The sequence below is a fragment of the Lepus europaeus genome, chromosome 9 (assembly GCF_033115175.1).
Source record: "Lepus europaeus isolate LE1 chromosome 9, mLepTim1.pri, whole genome shotgun sequence".
In the NCBI taxonomy this organism is placed as follows: Eukaryota; Metazoa; Chordata; class Mammalia; order Lagomorpha; family Leporidae; genus Lepus; species Lepus europaeus.
The window spans coordinates 11,453,473-11,470,502 of NC_084835.1; the positions used below are offsets into that span (position 1 = coordinate 11,453,473).

General features: G+C 42.5%; 1 pseudogene; it reads right to left on the reverse strand.

Moving 5' to 3' along the window:
- Nucleotides 1-1,288: 1,288 nt before the first annotated feature.
- On the reverse strand, nt 1,289-6,035 carry LOC133766190 (vomeronasal type-1 receptor 48-like; annotated as a pseudogene).
- Between the last annotated feature and the right edge of the window lie 10,995 nt (nt 6,036-17,030).

Sequence of the window (17,030 nt, forward strand, 5' to 3'; positions counted from 1 at the left end):
GTGAGATCCCAGTGGAAAGAACGGGGCCATCAAAGAAGGAGGTGCCTTTCTCCGAAGGGAGGAGAGAACTTCTACTTTGACTATGACCCTATCGGAATAAGATCAAAGTCAGCGAACTCTAAATGCTTCCATAGCCCTGGCAACTCATGACTAGAGCCTAGGGAGATTACTGACGCCATGAACAGGAGTGTCAAATTGTTATGTCAGCAACAGGAGTCACTGTGTACTTACACCCCATGTGGGATCTGCCCCTAATGTGTTGTCTAATGTGAAGTGATGCTATAACTAGTACTGAAACAGTATTTTTATACTTTGTGTTTCTGTGTGGGTACAAATTGATGAGGTCTTTACTAATTATATACTGAATTGATCTTCTGTATATAAAGAGAATTGGAAATGAAAAAAAAAACCTGGTGTTAAATTGGAAATGGCATAGAAAATTAATTTAAAAAAATATTATGTAGGATCTCTGTCTTTAATGTGCTGTACATTGTTATTTAATGCTATAACTAGTACTCCAATGGTAGTTTTTTCACTTTATGTTGCTATATGGGGCAAACTGTTGAAATCTTTACCTAATATATACTAAACTGATCTTCTGTACATAAAGAGAATTTAAAATGAATCATGATGTGAATGGAAGGGGAGAGGGAGCGGGAAAGGGGAGGGTTGCGGGCAGGAGGGAAGTTATAGGAGGGGGGAAGGCATTATAACCCATAAGCTGTACTTTGGAAATTTATATTCATTAAATAAAAGTTTAATAAATGAAAAAAAAACAAGTACACAGTCCTATTATCTATTATGACTTTGCCATGCGCATGCATTAAAGTAAATAAATCCAAGGAAAAAGTATAACTCCATATTATACTTTATCCGACAGCTTGTACTGGCTGCTGTAATAATTTTTTTTTATTTGACAGATAGAGTTAGACAGTGAGAGAGAGAGAGAGACAGAGAGAAAGGTCTTCCTTCCATTGGTTCACCCCCAAATGGCTGCTATGGCCGGAGCTACACCTATCCGAAGTCAGGAGCCAGGTGCCTCACCCCGCTTTCCCATGTGGGCGCCCAAGCACTTGGGCCATCCTCCACTGCCTTCCCGATCCACAGCAGAGAGAGAAGAGCAACTGGGACCAGAAACCGATGCCCATAAGGGATGCCAGTGCCATAGGCGGAGGATTAACCAAGTGAGCCACAGCGCTGGGCCCAATAAAACATTTTGAAGCCAGGGCAGTGGCTCATTTAGAGAACTTATCTGTCACTGAAGAATTAAACATTTACCCTCCTCCCCCTAGATGGATTTCAAGAAGGTAATTATTCGTTTTTCAGTACAGAGGAACACGAAAGGACTGATTGCAGCGTAGCTGTGGGCCACAATAATATGGAGACAGTAAAGAATTGGGTCATCCATCATTCAACGTGACTCTTGAGGCAGAGAAAATGCAGTCCAAAATGGACATGACCATGAAGAAGCTCATGAGTAGCAGAACGGTCTGGGTGGCCCTTTGCTCAGGTGAAGTTCTTGGAGAAAGCTTAGTGCCATGCAGGTACTGGGACTTCCTCCTGTGCCTGCACAGGAGCATCACCATGTATCCACTGGAGAGGGCCATGAGCCCTATAAAGAAGACATCTCTCAAGGTCACCAATGTGGAAAATGTTTGTGTTAGGAAATAGCTCATGGGCCAAACAGAGCAGGATTCAGTGACATACATTAGACCGTGTGAGGTCCTATTGGGAGTGGCAATGATGGTGATAATGAGGTGACTGCTAATGGACATATAGAAGATGCATAAGACAAGAAGGGACACAAGCTGTGATGTAAGGGTGTCTGCTTGAACTTTGCCAGCTAAGAGCTCCTGGGGCTAAGGGTGATGGCCTGGAGGACACTCAGCAGGCAGGTGGTGCACAGGGAGAGACCCCGCAGCACCCGGTAGGAGTAGTTAACTGCTTTACATGTGACATCATCCCAGAAACCCCGCGATCCAAACATGTCCACAGCCTTGCCCGACACAATTAGCAGAGTCAGTAGGTGGATGAGGGCCAAGAGACCAATCATTACAATGTCAGTGGGCTTGGGTCTGTGCTGGAGGAAAAATGTGAGGACGTGGAAGAAAAGAAGGAAGGCATTGGCCAAGACCCCAATGGCAATTTCAGTGTAATAGGTGAATCCTATGTCACTGCTTTGGTACTCTTTGGAATTTTTATTCATGTTATAGGTGGAAAAGGTGGTTATTTTTCTAAGGAGCAAAAGAAGAATTTTTCATCACAAATGTTAGTATATTCATCTGTTTCCCTTCAACACTCTTGTCATCCACAAAATATGGGGGTGAACCACAACGCGTCTTCCCCCCCTTGAAATGCAGTTCACCTTGAAATTACCCCCCACCCCTCGAGGCCACCTCTGCTTTCTTATGGTTTGATCATTTGTATCATTGCTGGCGGCCAAAGCATATAAGCTTTGCTCTACGCTACACATTCCCATGGGGCCAGGTGTTGGAGTAGCTGTTAAGGTAATACTTGGGATCCTGCATCCCATATCACAATGCCTAGGTTTGAACTCTACTCTGCCATCCACCATTCTAAAACTCATCATCTCCCTGGGAGGTAGTAAGTGATGGATCACATGCCTCGGTCACAGCCACTGATATCAGAGAACCAGATTGAGTCCCTGATTTCTAGAAATGTCCTGGATCATTCCAGCCTTTGCAGGCATTTTGACAAGGAGTCAGTGAATGAGGGAGTACATGCTCGCTTCCCTAACCCACTGTTCCACCTTTCAAGGAAAGCATCATTTTTAAAACTGCCATATAGCGTGTGAATTTCCTCATGGCAGCTTCATTGTTAAATTTTTCAGGAGCACAAACAATTGTTTTATTTCATCTGCATCATCTTGATAAAGTATCAGGAACAAAATTAGAGTTCTACAGTGTTTGCTACAATGGGGGGAAGAAGGCTGCATAAAAATATAAACAGTATGCACATACATAGAGTCTCAGCAACTTAGACCTGCACAGAGCTAGTTTATTTCTATGCTATTTTATTCTTGTTCATTTATTGCCATACCTTGTATTCTATGTAATGTATCCATGGAGCAAATGTTGTTCAGAGTGCACTCTGAACTCTGCCTGCTGGGATTTATGGCCCTGGGCTGCCCTTGCCTACAAGTGTGACCTTCAGCAGTCTGTGAGGCTGAGATCTGGTCATGTCATCCACCCAATACCCTCAGTCTTTGGAGTGACTTGGATCTTTGCACTACCACGTGTGAAAAAAGATGAAGTGTACCTACCAAATGTGGAAGCGGATCTGGAATGTAATGAAATCCTAGAGATGTTTATCTCAGAGACATTTCTTGTTATGCAGGTCCTCATAAATGTGACCTAGGGGCTTCCTGCAGTTCTTCATTGATTGATCAACTCTGCCTCTGCCTAGAAGAGAGAAAATAAAATACAAGAAAAGCAGAATATTTTCACAATATTTGGTTAGAGAATTCTGGTGTAATTTTAATTCTTTTCTCTGAATTCCCCAAGATAGCAACACTTCTAACCTAGTTGTTATGATTTTGTCAGAAGCACTGAGCAGAGTTCAGTTATCAAGTCTTAGGAAGATCTCATTATTACTCATGCATGGAGAGTATGAGTAGTCATAGGAGCACAACTGGGCTAGTGTCAGGGTCATTCTATTTTAACAGATGCCATTAAACTAGAAGTACAATTGCCAGAGCTGCAGCTATCTGGCAACTGGGGGTATATCCAAAGACATGAAAATGTTACATCAAAGAGATACCTGCACCCCCATGTTTGTTGTAGCACACGTTACAATCTCCAATACATAGAATCTATTAAGATGTCTGTTATCAGATGAATGGACAAATAAAGGGTAGTATATGCACACAATGAAATATCTTCAACAGAAAACAACAAATCCTGTCAAAACGCTTGAACTGGAGGACATTGTGTGAAGTGAGTTAAGCCCGGTGCAGAAAGATGAACACCCTCATACGTGGAAGCAGAATGGCTTAATCTCAACACAGAATCGTGATGCCTGGAGGCTGGAGGGGTGGAGGAAACAGAGGGAGTTTGGAGACGAGGTGCCAAGTCAGAGTCAGGAGGAAGGAGTAAGCCCCTGGTGTCACACAGCAGACTGGGCTGCTGTAGCTCACTGTGCCCTGCTGCATATGTCCTGAGCAAATAGAAGGAGATGCTCCACGGTTCAATCAGAACATAATGTCAGATCTTGGGCAAACACCTGTCACCATGACTGGACCCATCAGTGCTTTGAGAAGTCATCTGTAGCCCAAATAGGTACAATTACTCATAAATTCTTACAATAAAAATATTTAAGTTAAAACATAGTAGATAGTCAAAAAGAAAAATGTTTAACACAAACAAACATCTGTTCCCAAACTTTATGGGTCATATATGATCCCTAGCAAATTGCCCTAAACAGAATTCTTCTCTCCTGTGTATTACAGATGGGATATGCCTAGTTTTGTACACTTATCTCCTCTGATAAAATATAAACTGATACTGCTTTAAAAGAATAATTTTAAGTAGATGAACATTAGCAGTTCATAAATAATAATTTACAACAATTCTGAAATTACCTTTCTGTGAAATACAGCTTTTATTTAATTCAGTTTAATTAGGGCTTTAAGACTTGCACACAAAGTGAGCTAAATCTCACTGGGTAGCTAGCTCTAAACATCTGGGAATCAAGGGTGTTTGACTCTAATTCCAGTTTGCTTAAGACAGAGCAGTGCCACAGATGTCAGTGTTTTAGGAGGAGCAGGAGTGTACCCAGCCCAGAGTGCAAAATAATGTTTAGGAAATTAGAGCTACACTGGATCAGTTTAAGAGCACAGAAACCTTCCTCTGCCTATGGTGAAAATCTACACAAGGACCCGAGGATGTGAATCTCCTTCTGCAGGGTGTGGAGCACGGACAGTGACACAGTTGATGGCATCACAAGCGACAACTGTGCTTTGCTCCATGCGGTTCCAGGACAGACATGGAAAACACTTCTCAACCATGGTGCCCACATAATGGACTACACACCCTCTAGCAGTGAAACACACATCAAATACAAGTGGAACAGATAAATATATAAATATCAAGATGGTTTGGAGTCATTTCAGCCCTGATGCATCACTCTTGTGAATAGGAATCATTCAAATAGAAAAAAATACCCCAAAGCCATGCTCTTGGCGAGTTCTCTCCTCATCACACACACAGGTGAACAGCACAGCGGGGTGTAAGAGATGAGGGCATGGGACAGGAGCTCTCTGCCATCAGCAGGGTAATCTAGGAGATTCTCCCCACACATGGCTCCTGGGATGTTGGTGTGGAGACAGAACCTGGCTTGTGTAACCAGTCCACACAAAAAAATTGCATTTTCCACATTGGAGAAGACAGGAGGCCCTGAGAGAGTCGTGACTTCAGTGACAAGTGACATAAATCACAGGGAGAACCACGTGGAGCTCCTGAGATACACTGGGGTAGAAGAGGGTAAAGCAAAGTGACCAGATTCCAAAAATGAAATGTACATGGAGAAAGAAACATCACAAAGCCCTGAGCCCTCATTGTTAGAGCTGGCAGTGAAGTTAGGGCAGCGTCACATTAAAGTTAGTGCACTGAACTCTCCATACATGGAGCAAGGTTGCAGTCATCTTAGACACCATGACTCCCCATGTGTACCCGACAGTGGACAATCCTGTGAGCCCCGGATCATCCAATTGGCCCCGACTAATGACCGATGCCTAGGTCAGTGCATCCAAGGCCATGGACAACAGAGACAGGAGGGGAAACCCCTCAGCAGAGCCCAGCACGATCTAGGGTGCTGTGACCTTGTGAGTGGACAGACACAGGATGAGGGAAAGGGCTGAGAGCCCACCTGCTATCTTAGCAGCAGCCTGAGCACCACGGATGGAGACGCTGTGACACAGTGTGATGTCTGTCCAGCACTGGTCAGTACCTGCCCTACCTCACGTGCATGAACTGGCACACTGCAGTCATCATTCCCACAGAGCTCAGCTCCACCATCGTGACACTGTGTCCTCGCTGTGGGCACCTTCTATGTCACAGTGAAATTGGACAAGAGGGGACTGGGAGCTGAGATGGTCATGCAATGTGCATGTGTGTTAGGGATTGGGAAACAGCACAAGCTGCTCACCCTCACAGAGGAGTTCCAGCTGGGACACTCTGAGGAGCCCTGGGGGAAGCAGCTGTCACAGCCAGGAAGGCGACATCATCTCCACGCAGAGCTCAGTGCTGTGTGCAGAGAGACTGTGCATACAGGAGCCAGGGACCTGAGGAAGAAACACCTAGATAATCTTTGGGCAAATGAAAGGCAGCTATTACTGTAATAACTAGAGGTGAGAATTTACCGTGGTTTTTGTAGCTGCAATGCTTGTGTAGCACAGCTCAGAGTTGATGCTTGTAGGCAGAATATTGACAGCACCCATGTTTTTAAGTCAATCTTGAGAGAAATCAGGAGAAGGGAAAGGGTTTGAAAGTGGAGCTCAGCGCAGAGGCTGCCCGGTGCTTATCAGACCCCAGGCCCTGTAGCCGCCGTGCTCCGTGCTGCACCTAAGATGGCATGAGAGCCCCGAGGGGCTTTCTGGCTGGACAGCAGTGGCTCTCCCTCATCTGCACTTTCTCTTCGTCTTCATGACAAGAACAGGACTCTGGGTCACGTTTCCTGTTCATGGGAAGTGCGTAAAAAGATGTCACTTGGGAACAATCTGAAACCAAGACCTGGGCATGATTGGGTTCAAGTCCCCTGCACGTTTGTGCTCACAGAATGACTTCAGTCTGGTCCATAGCTAAAGGATTGGGGGGGGGGCGCTGTGAAAACCAGACTGCAGAGAGAGACTGATGGATGCCGATCCCGCTCCTCTGCAGCTCTTTGCAATTGCACTCCTCAGTGTTTTGTGCTGAGTTGTGGAAGCTTCCATCACCGTCCCTGGCTTTTAGTGTTGGCTGGAAATGCAGCGAATCAGCACTGCTGCAGGGTTTCCTCACTCACAATTTCTGTGATTACAACTGGACAAAGAAAGTTTCCTGACAGGCCAGCACCGCAGCTCACTAGGCTAATCCTCCGCCTGCAGTGCTGGCACCCCGGGTTCTAGTCCTGGCTGGGGCACTGGATTCTGTCCTGGTTGCTTCTCTTCCAGTCCAGCTCTCTGCTGTGGCCCAGGAGTGCAGTGGAGAATGGCCCAGGTCCTTGGACCCTGCACCCACATGGGAGACCAGGAGGAGGTTCCTGGCTCCTGGCTTCAGATTGGCGTAGCAGCCACTTGGTGGGTGAACCAACGGAAAAAGGAAGACCTTTCTCTCTGTCTCTCTCTCTCTCTCTCACTGTCTAATTCTGCCTGTCCAAAAAAAAAATTCCTGACAAACTGCTGTATTTCTCAAAGGGACATGAAGCTATGCTCATTTTCCCCTCAGGATACAAAAGCTGTTTTTTAATCCTCAAAAACTGCCCCATCACATAGAAGTACAGTTACACTTGATTCATGAAGTTGAGGAAGGCACAACTGATTATATAGTAAATAAAAACAGTTGTTAACATTTCCTAGTTCTGCACTCAGGAGTTGGTGCCTAAGTAACACTTCAGTTTAAACTCATAAGAAAAAGTAAATTGGAGCATGAGTATGATACAGCAAGCCTTCAAAAATCATTTTAGTGACACAAACAAATAGAATTGTAAAACCATTTTATGTGAAAAATAATGTAAGTTCCTGGAAATTAAAGGACTGAATGACCTGAGAAGCAAACGTCCCACTGTGTCAGATAGAGACCCTCCTCTGAACTGAGCAGGGAGAGTGAGGCTCATGGCCCCTCTGGAGCTCCTACAACCCTAGCACTTCCCAGTTCCCCTACCGGTCCCTATACGGAGGCCCCACCACCCCTGGCTCCCACGTGTGTAGTAAAGAGCCACTCACCAGGCAGATGTGTGCAGGGGACTCTGTGCACCTGAGAGGAACCTGCAGTTTTAAAGGAAGGAGGTCTGAGCTCATCTCTCTGCAGGCTGTCATTTTAGTGTCTGCCCAGAGGTGACAGATCCCGGTGGGGAGCTCAGAGCATGGAGTCCGCAGTGGAAAACATCACCTGTGTCCTCACGTCCTTTATTCCCTGCTGCACAAGAGGAGTCTGGGGAGAGCTGAGCTCCAAACTCCTTAGTCCGTGACACTGCCATGTGAGGTCAGAAGATGACACCCTGTAGAGGACATCGAGTTCTTTCCTCGTGATCCTGAGAGCAGCTTGGTCCCCAGCCACACTGCACTGCAGCACCCTGGTCTCCTGCCAGCCCCTGGTGACACCAAGGTCCTCACCCCACAGTGTGTGATGGGCACCCTCTCCCCCAGGGCCGCCCTCACCTTGTGCACCTGGCTCCTGGCTGTTACTGGCCCTGTACTCTCATATCCCATGCTGTCCGCTTCAAGGTTCAATCTGTGTCTCAAATGTGTGTTTAATTAAAATAAAATGATGAAAAGATTATTTTATAAAGAAATGGAAATATAAAGGGAACTAATGAGAGCTCTAGAATTAAAAACTGTAATGGATCCAAAATGTGGAGTTTGGGATTGATGGCCTGTGGAGCACAGGACGCCAGAGCAGAAAGCTTGGGGACCTGCAGCTCCTTCTCCCTTCTGCTCTCTCCTTTGGAGGCAAGACCCCGGCAGAGCCCACCCTCAAGGGGGAGGGTGTTATGCGCCCCCTCCTGGTGGGGTTCTGTCTGCACACGTTATTTTTTTTTTTTTTTTTGGTTTTGATGGATTTTTCAATTTATTTTTTCTTTTCAACTTTTATTTAATAAATATAAACTTCCAAAGTACAACTTTTGAATTATAGCCGCTTTTCCCCCCATAACCTCCCTCCCACCCACAACCATCCCATCTCCCACTCCCTCTCCCATCCCATTCTTCATCACAATTCATTTTCAATTATCTTTATATACAGAAGATCAACTCAGTATATACTAAGTAAAGATTTCAAAAGACTGCACCCACACAGACACACAAAGTATAGAGTACTGTTGGAGTAGTAGTTTTACCATTAATTCTTATAGTACAACACATTAAAGGACAGAGGTCCTACATGGGGAACAGGTGCACAGTGACTCCCATTGTTGATCTAACAGTTGACACTCTTATTTAGGATGTCAGTAATCACCCGAGGCTCCTGTCATGAGCTGCCAAGGCTATGGAAGCCTCTTGAGTTCACCAACTCCAATCTTGTTTAGACAATGTCATAGTCAAAGTGGAAGTTCTCTCCTCCCATCAGAGAAAGGTACCTCCTTCTTTGATGGCCCATTCTTTCCACTCGGATCTCACTCACAGAGATCTTTCATTTAGGTCATTTTATTTTATTTTATTTTATTTTGCCACAGTGTCTTGGCTTTCCATGCTTGCTAAACTCTCGTGGGATTTTTATCCAGATCTGAATGCCTTATGGACTGATTCTGAGGCCAGAGTGCTTTTTAGAGTTTTTGCAATTCTATGAGTCTGCTGTGTATCCTGCTTCCCATGTTGGATCATTCTCTCCCTTTTTTATTCTATCAATTATTTGCAGACACTGGCTCTATTTATGTAATCCCTTTGACACTTAATACTTTTTGATCAATTATGAACTTAAACTGATCACTGTAAAAGTAAGATGAAATTGGTACATGCCACCTTGATGGGATTGAATTGGAATCCCCTGGCATGTTTCTAACTCTACTGTTTGGCGCAAGTCCGAGTGAGCATGTGCCAAAATGTACATCTCCTCCCACTCTTATTCCCACTCTTATATTTAACAGGGATCACTTTTCAGTTAAATTTAAACACCTAAGAATATTTGTGTGTTAATTACAGAGTTCAACCAATGGTATTAAGTAGAACAAGAAAATACTGAAAAGAATAAAATAGTAAGTTTTTCCTCAACTGTCAGGACAAGGGCTAATCAAGACATTGTTTTTCATAGTGTCAGTTTCATTTCTACAGGTTTCCTTTTAGGTGCTCAGTTAGTTGTCACATTTCTTGGAGAACATATGATATTTGTCCCTTTGGGACTGGCTTATTTCACTCAGCATGATGTTTTTCAGATTCTTCCATTTTGTTGCAAATGACCAGATTTCACTTTTTTTACTGCTGTATAGTATTCTATAGAGTACATATCCCATAATTTCTTTATCCAGTATACTGTTAATGGGCATTTAGGTTGATTCCATATCTTAGCTATTGTGAATTGAGCTGAAATAAACATTGAGATTCAGACAGCATTTTTGTTTGTCAATTCGATTTCCTTTGGGTTAACTCCAAGGAGTGGGATGGCTGGGTTGTATGGTAGGGTTATATTCAAGTTTCTGAGGAATCTCCAGACTGACTTCCATAGTGGCTTTCTCAGTCTGCATTCCCACCAACAGTGGGTTAGTGTCCCTTTTCCCCACATCCTTGCCAGCATCTGTTGTTGGTGGATTTCTGAATGTGAGCCATTATACCGGGGTGAGGTGAAACCTCATTGTGGTTTTGATTTGCATTTCCCTGATTGCTAGTGATCCTGGACACTTTTTCATGTGCCTGTTGGCCATTTGGATTTCCTCTTTTGAAAAATGTCTATTAAGGTCCTTGGACCATCTCTTAAGTGGGTTGTTTGTTTTGTTGTTGTGGAGCTTCTTGATCTCTTTGTAGATTCTGGTTATCAACCCTTTATCGGTTGCATAGTTTGCAGATATTTTTTCTGATTCTGATGGTTTCCTCTTCACTTTCCTGTTCCTTTTGAAGTACAGAAACTTCTCAATTTGATGTAATCCCAATTGTTAATTTTGGCTTTGTCTGCCTGTGCCTCCGGGGCCATTTCCAAGAAGTCTTTGCCTGGTCCTATAACTCCGATGTTCTCTAATAATTTGATGGTGTCGGGTCATAGATTTAAGTCTTTAATCCATGTTGAGTGGATTTTTATGCAAGGTGTTTTGTAGGGGTCCTGCTTCATGCTTCTGCATGTGGATATCCAGTTTTCCTAGCACCATTTGTTGAATAGACTGTCCTTGCTCCAGGAACTGGTAGTGTATTCTTTAAGTGTAGGATGAAAAGTTCTGTAGATATCTGTTAGATGCATTTGGACTATAGTGTTGATTAAGTCTGCTATTTCCTTTTTTTTTATTTTTATTTTTTATTAAACTTTTATTTAATGAATATAAATTTCCAAAGTATAGCTTATGGGTTACAATGGCTTCTCCCCTCCCACAACCTCCCTCCCGCCCGCAACCCTCCCCCCTCCCGCTCCCTTTCCCCTTCCATTCATGTAAAGATTCATTTTCAATTCTCTCTGTACACAGAAGATCAATTTAGTATATATCAGGTAAAGATTTCAACATTTTGCCCATATAGCAATATCAAGTGAAAAAACTACCATTGGATTACTAATTATAGCATTAAATAGCAATGTACAGCACATTAAAGACAGAGATCCTACATAATTTTTTTTCAAAATAATTAATTTTCTATGCCATTTCCATTTTAACACCAGGTTGTTTTTTTTTTTTCATTTCCAATTCTCTTTATATACAGAAGATCACTTCAGTATATAATTAGCAAAGACCTCATCAGTCTGCGCCCACACAGAAACGCAAAGTATAAAAATACTGTTTCAGTACCAGTCATAGCATCACTTGGCTTTAGACGACACATTAGGGACAGATCCCGCATGGGGTGTAAGTACACAGTGACTCCTGTTGTTGACTCAACAATTTGACACTCCTGTTCATGGCGTCAGCAATCTCCCTAGGCTCCAGTCATGAGCTGCCAGGGCTATGGAAGCCTTTAGAGTTCGCTGACTTTGGTCTTATTCTGATAGGGTCATAGTCAAAGTGGAGGTTCTCTCCTCCCTTCGGAGAAGGGCACCTCCTTCCTTGATGGCCCCGTTCTTTCCACTGGGATCTCACTCACAGAGATCCTTCATTTAGGTCTTTCTTTTCTTTCCATGATATCTTGGCTTTCCATGCCTGCTACACTCTCATGGGCTCTTCAGCCAGATCCGAATGCCCCGAGGGCTGATTCTGAGGCCGGAGTGTTGTTTAGGACATCTGCCATCCTATGAGTCTGCCGTGCATCCCACCTCCCATGTTGGATCTTTCTCTCCCTCTTTGATTCTATCAGTTAGTATCAGCAGACACTTGTCCTGTTTGTGTGATCTCTTTGACTCTTAGACCTATCAGAGCTATCAATTGTGAGCTGAAATTGATCACTTGGACTAGTGCGATGGCATTGGTACATGCCATCTTGATGGAATTGTATTGTAATCCCCTGCACATTTCTAACTCCACCATTTGCGGCCAGTCCGATTGAGCATGTTCCAAATTGTTCATCTCCTCCCTCTCTTTTTCCACTCTTAGATTTAACAGGGATCACTTTTCAGTTAAAATTTAAACACCTGAGAATAATTGTGTGTTAATTACTGAGTTCAACCAATAGTACTAGAACAACAACAACAACAACAAATACTAAAAAGGATAAAGTATTACATTGTACATCTAAAGTCAGGACAGGAGCTGATCAGTTCATTGTTGCTTATAGTGTCCATTTCACCTAACAGGTTTCCTCTTTGGTGCTCAGTTGTCATCGATCAGGGAAAACAAATGATATTTTTCTCTTTGGGACTGGCTTAATTCACTCAGCATGATGTTTTCCAGATTGCTCCATCTTGTTGCAAATGACTGGGTTTCATTGTTCCTTACTGCTGTATAGTATTCTATGGAGTACATGTCCCATAATTTCTTTATCCAGTCTACTGTTGATGGGCATTTGGGTTGGTTCCAGGTCTTAGCTATTGTGAATTGAGCTGCAATAAACATTAATGTGCAGATGGCTTTTTTATTTGTCAAATTAAATTCCTTTGGGTAAATTCCAAGGAGTGGGATGGCTGGGTTGTATGGTAGGGTTATGTTCAGGTTTCTGAGGAATCTCCAGACAGACTTCCATAGTGGCTTAACCAGTTTGCATTCCCACCAACAGTGGGTTAGTGTCCCTTTTTCCCCACATCCTCTCCAGCATCTGTTGTTGGTAGATTTCTGAATGTGAGCTATTCTCACCGGGGTGAGATGGAACCTCATTGTGGTTTTGATTTGCATTTCTCTGATTGCTAGTGATCTTGAACATTTTTTCATGTGTCTGTTGGCCATTTGGATTTCCTCTTTCAAAAAATGTCTATTGAGGTCCTTGGCCCATCTCTTAAGTGGGTTGTTTGTTTTGTTGTTGTGAATTTTCTTGATTTCTTTGTAGATTCTGGTTATCAATCCTTTATCTGTAGTATAGTTTGCGAATATTTTTTCCCATTCTGTTGGTTGCCTCTTCACTTTCCTGACTGTTTCTTTTGAAGTACAGAAACTTCTCAATTTGATGCAATCCCAAATGTTAATTTTGGTTTTGACTGCCTGTGCTGTTGGAGTATTTTCCAGGAAGTCTTTGCCTGTGCCTATATCTTGCAGGGTTTCTCCAATGCTCTCTAGTAATTTGATGGTTTCGGGTCGTAGATTTAAGTCTTTAATCCATGTTGAGTGAATTTTTGTGTAAGGTGATAGGTATGGGTCTTGCTTCAAGCTTCTGCACGTGGAAATCCAATTTTCCCAGCACCATTTATTGAATAGACTGTCCTTATTCCAGGGATTAGATTTGGATCTTTGGTCAAATATAAGTTGGCTGTAGATGTTTGGATTGATTTCTGGTGTTTCTATTCTGTTCCATTGGTCTATCCATCTGTTTCTGTACCAGTACCATGCTGTTTTGATAACAACTGCCCTGTAGTATGTCCTAAAATCAGGTATTGTGATGCCTCCGGCTTCGTTTTTGTTGTACAAGATTGCGTTGGCTATTCGAGGTCTTCTGTGTCTCCATATGAATTTCAGCATCATTTTTTCTAGATCTGAGAAGAAGGTCTTCGGGATCTTGATGGGTATTGCATTGAATGTATAAATTGCTTTTGGGAGGATAGACATTTTGAAGATATTGATTCTTCCAATCCATGAGCATGGAAGATTTCTCCATTTTTTGGTATCCTCTTCTATTTCTTTCTGTAAGGTTTTGTAGTTTTCATTGTAGAGATCTTTAACATCCTTGGTTAAGTTTATTCCAAGGTATTTGATTGTTTTTGTAGCTATTGTGAATGGGATTGACCTTAGAAGTTCTTCCTCAGCCGTGGCATTGCCTGTGTATACAAAGGCTGTTGATTTTTGTGGATTGATTTTATATCCTGCTACTTTGCCAAACTCTTCGATGAGTTCCAGCAGTCTCTTAGTAGAGTTCTTTGGGTCCCCTAAATAAAGAATCATATCATCTGCAAAGAGGGATAGTTTGAGTTCGTCCTTCCCGATTTGTATCCCTTTAATTTCTTTTTCTTGCCTAATAGCTCTGGCCAAAACTTCCAGAACTATATTGAATAGCAGTGGTGAGAGAGGGCATCCCTGTCTGGTACCAGATTTCAGTGGAAATGCTTCCAACTTTTCCCCATTCAATAGGATGTTGGCCGTGGGTTTTTCATATATTGCTTTGATTGTATTAAGGAATGTTCCTTCCATACCCAGTTTGCTTAGAGTTTTCATCATGAAAGAGTGTTGTATTTTATCAAATGCTTTCTCTGCGTCTATTGAGAGAATCATATGGTTTTTCTTCTGCCGTCTGTTAATGTAGTGTATTACGTTGATTGTTTTGTGAATGTTGAACCATCCCTGCATACCAGGGATAAATCCCACTTGGACTGGGTGGATGATCTTTCTGATGTGTTGTTGCATTCTATTGGCCAGAACTTTATTGAGTATTTTTGCATCTATGTTCATCAGGGATATTGGTCTGTAATTCTCTTTCAATGTTGCGTCTCTTTCTGGCTTAGGAATTAAGGTGATGCTGGCTTCATAGAAAGAATTTGGGAGGATTCCCTCTTTTTCGATTGCTCTGAATAGTTTGAGAAGAATTGGAGTTAGTTCTTCTCTAAATGTCTGGTAGAACTCAGCAGTGAATCCATCTGGCCCTGGGCTTTTCTTTGTTGGGAGGGCCTTTATTACTGTTTCAATTTCTGTGTCAGTTATTGGTCTGTTTAGGTTTTCTATGTCTTCCTGGCTCAATTTAGGGAGGTTGTATGTGTCTAAGAATCTGTCCATTTCTGCTAGATTTCCCTGTTTGCTGGCATACAAGTCCTTGTAGTAATTTCTGATGATTCTTTTTATTTCTGTGGCGTCTGTTGTTACGTTTCCCATTTCATCTCTGATCCTATTGATTTGGGTCTTTTCTCTTCTTTTTTTAGTTAGTTGGGCCAATGGGGTGTCAATTTTGTTTATTTTTTCAAAAAACCAGCTCCTCGTTTGGCTGATTTTTTGTAATGTTTTTTTGGATTCAATCCTGTTGATTTCTTCTCTGATTTTAATTATTTCTCTTCTCCTACTGGGTTTGGGTTTGGTTTGCTGCAGATTTTCTAGATCCTTGAGATGACTTGAAAGCTCATCTATTTGGTGCCTTTCCAATTTCTTGATGTAGGCACCTATTGATATAAACTTTCCTCTTAACACTGCTTTTGTTGTATCCCATAGGTTTTGGTATGTTGTGCTGTTATCCTCATTTACTTCCAGAAAATTTTTGATTTCTCTTTTAATTTCTTCTATGACCCGTTGTTCATTCAGGAGCATGTTGTTCAATCTCCATGTGTTTACACGTGCTCTAGGGATTCCTGAGTTGCCAATTTCCAATTTCATTCCTTTGTGGTCTGAGAAGCTGCATGGTATGATTCTAATTCTTTTGAATTTGCTGAGACTTGCTTTATGGCCTAGTATGTGGTCAATCCTAGAGAGGGTTCCATGTACTGCTGAGAAGAATGTGAAGTCCTTAGATGTAGGATGAAATGTTCTGTAGATGTCTGTTAGATCCATTTGGGCTATAGTGTCATTTAAATCTACTGTCTCCTTGTTGATCTTCTGTCCTGTTGATCTGTCTATCTCTGAGAGTGGAGTATTGAAGTCCCCCAGTACTATTGTATTGGGGTCTAAGTCTCCCTTTAAGTCCCTTAACAAGTCTTTTAAATAAGCTGGTGCCCTGTAATTAGGTGCATATACGTTGATAATCGTTATATCTTCCTGTTGAATGGATCCCTTAATCATTATATAGTGCCCCTCTTTGTCTCTCCTAACAGTTTTTGTGGTAAAGTTTATGTTGTCCGATATTAAGATGGCTACGCCCGCTCTCTTTTCATTTCTGTTGGCGTGGTAATCTTTTTCCAGCCTTTCACTCTCAGCTTGTATGGATCATTGTTGGATAGATGGGTTTCTTGTAAGCAGCAAAAGGATGGGTTTTGTTCCTTAATCCAATCAGCCAATCGGTGTCTTTTAACTGGACAGTTCAAGCCATTAACATTCAATGTGACTATTGAGAAGGAGTAACTTTGCCCTGCCATTTGCCAAAGATATTTTCTAATATCTGGTTTGAGATTCCTGTGATCTTTTGCTGTGAGGTTTCCTTCCTTTACCTTCTTTCATATTGGTGACCGTGTTTCTGTGTTTCTGTATGTAACACATCTTTAAGCATCTTTTGCAGGGCTGGACGAGTGGCGACAAATTCTTTCAATTTCTGTTTGCTGTGAAAGGTCTTAATTTCACCTTCATTCACAAATGAGAGCTTTGCAGGATATAATATTCTGGGCTGGCAGTTTTTCTCTCTTAGTACCTGGGCTATATCTCGCCATTCTCTCCTGGCTTGTAGGGTTTCTGATGAGAAATCAGCTGTAAGTCTAATTGGAGATCCTCTGAGAGTAATCTGGCGTTTCTCTCTTGCACATTTTAGGATCTTTTCTTTGTGTTTCACTGTGGTGAGTTTGATTACGACGTGTCGTGGTGAGGATCTCTTTTGATCATGTTTATTAGGGGTTCTCTGAGCTTCCTGTACTAGGATGTCTCTGTCCTTCTCCAAACTTGGGAAATTTTCTGCTAGTATCTCACTAAAAAGGCCTTCTAATAATTTCTCCCTTTCCATGCCTTCAGGAACTCCTAGAACCCGAATGTTGGGTTTTTTAATA